The sequence below is a fragment of the Scylla paramamosain genome, chromosome 8, assembly GCF_035594125.1.
Source record: "Scylla paramamosain isolate STU-SP2022 chromosome 8, ASM3559412v1, whole genome shotgun sequence".
Classification (NCBI taxonomy): Eukaryota; Metazoa; Arthropoda; class Malacostraca; order Decapoda; family Portunidae; genus Scylla; species Scylla paramamosain.
The window spans coordinates 3940001-3945000 of NC_087158.1; the positions used below are offsets into that span (position 1 = coordinate 3940001).

The following is a 5000-nucleotide window of genomic DNA, read 5'->3' on the forward strand; positions in this document are numbered from 1 at the left end:
AGTGAGAGTAAAAGAAGATATGAGCGAGAGATTTCCTGGTAAAGACAGATCAATGTTTAGGCAAGAGGCGTTGATGGAGAGAGAGAGAGAGAGAGAGAGAGAGAGAGAGAGAGAGAGAGAGAGAGAGAGAGAGAGAGAGAGAGAGAGAGAGAGAGAGAGAATGGAAGGTAATGTTCTGAATCTGATGAGAGAGAGAGAGAGAGAGAGAGAGAGAGAGAGAGAGAGAGAGAGAGAGAGAGAGAGAGAGAGAGAGAGAATTACCTCCTCAGATTTGATTTTTATCTTATCTTTTATCGGAGAGCATTGCAGAGAGAGAGAGAGAGAGAGAGAGAGAGAGAGAGAGAGAGAGAGAGAGAGAGAGAGAGAGAGAGAGAGAGAGAGAGCACACAAACACACTAACACCCACATTTTATTTTACTTCCTGTCCTCGTTCTTCGCACATTCCTTTCCTCCTCCACCACCACCATCACCACCACCACCACCACCACCACCACCACCACCACCACCACCACCACCACCACCACCACCACCATAACGCCCTTCGCAAACTTACAAACTTCCTCAAGGTTCACTTCCTCCACGTGTTAGGTAGTAAACAACTTAAGTAACAAGAAAAAGGAGAGAGAGAGAGAGAGGGAGAGAGAGAGGGGGGTGAAAAAATAAAGGCTAATTAAGAACAGCATTTTCTTATCCACAAAGGAAAGAGAAGCAGGAGGAGGAGGAAGAGGAGGAGGAATGGGTTAAGTAAAGGGGAGGTGACTAATGAAGAATAAAAAGGATAAGACAATAATAGGAGTAAAATAAATGAATAAATAGATAAGAGACAGTCATTGATGGAAAATATGTACTGATGCGCCTCTTTCCTTTTTTTTTTTTTTTTTTTCCCGGGTGGTTTTTCTGTTGTTTATTTGTTTTATTTATTCACTCTTATTTCTTACTCATCGTCATCATATTTACCTTTTTTTATTATTTTTACTTCTATTCCTCACTTTCTTTTGTAATTTCTACGTGTTTTTCTGTTCATTAATTTGGGTATTATCTATTATCTCCTTTTTTTCATATTTACTTGTTCGTCCTGTTATTCATCCATCTTTACTTATCATCTCGTATTCTTCACTTTTCTTCTTATTTCTACGTGTTTATCTGTCGTTTCATTCTTTTTTTTTGATGTCCATTGGTATTTCTCAATCTTTTGCTGTTATATTTATTTGTGTGTTTGTTATTCCTTCATCTGTCTATATATTTGGCTCCTTCTATTTATCATTCCTTTTTTCTTTATCATACATGTGTTTCTGTTATTTCTCTTAATATTATTTACTTGCATTGCTCTTGGTTTTTTATTTTTTTATTTCTACTTATTTTTATTTTTATTTTTTATGTTATTATTTTCACTTGTTTTTTTTATATTATCTACTGATGTTTTTCTTATTTTTATCATATAGACTTGTTTTCCTTTTTATTTTATTTATTTATTTTTTTCAACTACTCGTATTTATTTCTTATTTTATCATATCTACCGTACTTGATTTTTCATTTTTTATTATTTTTTATGTTATCTTGTATTTATCACTTTTTTTTTTATTATACCTACGTGTTTTTTTTTGCTTCCTCTTCCTTTCTGTTACTCATTCACCTGTCTCTGTCTCTTTTTTTTTTCACTGATTGATGTTTTATTTCTATTTCTATTTCTACTTTCTATTTCTCGAACACGTATTTACTTAACTTATTGCCAATATAGAGGAAAAGAAATAAAGATGAACAATACAATGAAATACTAAAAAAAGAAACAGAATGGATAGCAGCCAGAGTAAGACATTAGCCAATAGACAGACAGACATACAGATAAGCAAGCATACAGTCACATTCAGACAAACAGACAAGACACACAGACAGGCGGACGAACTGACAGAATGATTAGTTGAAACAGTGACAGGCTGAGATGTAACAGGGAGGCAGACTGATATAGACAGACTGACAGGCGGAACATGCAGAAGAGAGACTGGTATAGAGACAGACAGACACGTTACACACACACACACACACACACACACACACACACACACACACACACACACACACACACACACACACACACACACACACACACACACACACACTCGGAAATTAAATAAAACAGCGATAAATAAGTAAATCAAATAACGTAATAGATGACAGTTAAAATGAAAAGTAAGTAGATAATAGAATAAACAGATGAATAAAACGAAATAAAATAGATAATAACAGGAAAGAGTAGAGTAAAATAGATACACAAACAATAACATTAACAAAACAAGAGAAAATCGACAAAACAAACCCAGAAAAATAAATAAAACTAAGACTAAGTTAAGACATCAACACAAACCACCACCAAAAGTAAACAAACAAAACAAAACAAAACAAAAACAAAACAATGAAACGAGGCAGCAACACGGAGCTCTATTAAACGCACCAAAACAGCCAGGTAGGTAGGTATCCAGGTATCCAGGCAGACAGGTAGTAGGCAGCAAGGTCGCCCATTAGACATGCAGGAGGCGGCCGTAGGTGTCAGTAAACCAACCCACCAGTTAGCTCAGGTTGGGACAGGTGGGAAGAGGCGACCAGGTAAGACAGGTGAGGCTTGGTAATGAGAGACACACGCACTCGCACTCTCTCTCTCTCTCTCTCTCTCTCTCTCTCTCTCTCTCTCTCTCTCTCTCTCTCTCTCTCTCTCTCTCTCTCTCTCTCTCTCTCTCTCTCTCTCTCTCTCTCTCTCTCTCTCTCTCTCTCTCTGTCTACACACACACACACACACACACACACACACACACACACACACACACACACACACACACACACACGGGCGCCTCCACTAACAGGATTCTTGTCACGCCCGCCGCGCCCTCCTCCTCCACGTGTGACGAGAGAGAGAGAGAGAGAGAGAGAGAGAGAGAGAGAGAGAGAGAGAGAGAGAGAGAGAGAGAGAGAGAGAGAGAGAGAGAGAGGAATGCAATGGTAAAGGTAACGGCTTAGTTTGGAAGTTGTGTGTGTGTGTGTGTGTGTGTGTGTGTGTGTGTGTGTGTGTGTGTGTGTGTGTGTGTGTGTGTGTGTGTGTGTGACCCTCAGAAGTAGTGGAGGTGTAAGGGGGAGAAGAAAGAATGGAGGAGGAGGAGGAGAAGGAGGAAAACTTTGAATTTGAGTGCGGTTTTAGTATCTATTATTATTATTATTATTATTATTATTATTATTATTATTATTATTATTATTATTTATTTTTATTTATTTTTCCGTTGAAGTTTTATCGCCGTCACCACCACCATCACCATCACTACCACTATCACCATCACCATCACTACCACTATCACCATCACCATCACTACCACTATCACCATCACCATCAATACCACTATCACCACCACCATCACCATCTCCTTCACCATCATAATATATTATACACTACATACGTACAAGATTCATTCGTCTTCTGTATAAATAATGTGTGTGTGTGTGTGTGTGTGTGTGTGTGTGTGTGTGTGTGCCAGAATTCCATCCATCCATCCATCCATCCATCCATCCATCCATCCATCCATCCATCCATCCATCCATTCATCCATCCATCCATTCATCCATCTAACCACTCCATCTCTCCATCCACCCTTGAACCAGAACATGCAAACACCTCCGTGACAGATTTCTTTCTCTTTTCTTCACACAGAGTATCAATGCAAGGAGTGGAAAGACGTCAGTATGTTTATTCCTCAATGTAGTTTCAATTTTACGCTTTTATCATCAAATAGGTAAACAAAGAAAAAGAAAAAAAAAGTAAATATATTCGAATTTGAAAGATACAAACTTAAACGTAGCATAGAAGGAAAAGAAGAAAAAAAAAACAATATACAGGACACTCTGAATTGCACACACACACACACACACACACACACACACACACACACACACACACACACACACACACACACACACACACACACACACACACACACACACACACACACACACACACACACACACACACACACACACACACACACACACGTCACTTCCACCATCTTTTGTATCGTGTAGAAATCAAAACAAGAAGCCAGTGTTTTGCTCGGACCACAGCAAGTGACGTAACCGGGAGCTCCCTGTTGCACCCCCTCATTGTATTCCCTAACACACTCTGACCTTTACACACTGGAGGGTTGAAGACAAATGTAAAGGCTTGGAAGGGAAATGATAATAGTCGTAGTTGGAGAGTGAATAAATAAATGTTAATATGAAAGGAAGTACGTATTGTAGTAGGGAAAGAAAAGCTTGAATGGTATGTAGAGGCGAGATCGTTTTAAGAATGCAGACTTGAATACTTATATTGCTGTTCAAGGAAAATGTTGGGAAGAAGAAGAAGAAGAAGAAGAAGAAGAAGAAGAAGAAACCTGACCAGTATGTAGAAAGAAGTCGTTCTAGGTGTGGAGACTTGAGTATAATATGAGTAATGATTTATAAGGGAAGTGTTAGGAATAATAATAATAATAATAATAATAATAATAATAGTAATAATAATAATAATAATAATAATAATAATAATAAGAATAAAACCCTTTGTGCTATAAAAGGAAAGAAAAGAAAAACGTTTGGTGCTACAAAAATAGGAAGAAGAAAAAAATGTGGCTACATAAAACTGAATAGAGAGAAGAAAAATGTTTGGTGGTAAAGTAACTAGTAAGAAGGAAAAAAATGAAAAAAAAAGTTTGTTAATTTAAAATACAAGTAGAAGGAATAATGAAAACTTAACTTATTGACTTACAAGAATGATATACCAATGAGAGGGTTAGCTAATGAAGGAGCTGCATCGTCAGTAGGAAAGCACCCACGAGTACCATACGGATCACCTCTGCGACCTTGGTGGAGAAAAAAGTAGTCCTGCTGAGATTGGAAAAAAAGGGAGGGAGGGGGAATTTCAGAATATAACCCTTTTATCATTTGTGTCGTGCTGTGTAACCAGGATTTTTCTTCTTCCTTCGTCT

The 5000-nt window shown here is 37.8% G+C and overlaps 1 protein-coding gene across 1 annotated transcript in view; it reads left to right on the forward strand.

Annotated features, from left to right (window-relative positions):
• Positions 1–5000, forward strand: part of LOC135102721 (mitogen-activated protein kinase kinase kinase 7-interacting protein 3 homolog) — a 52878-nt gene that overhangs the window by 1891 nt on the left and 45987 nt on the right.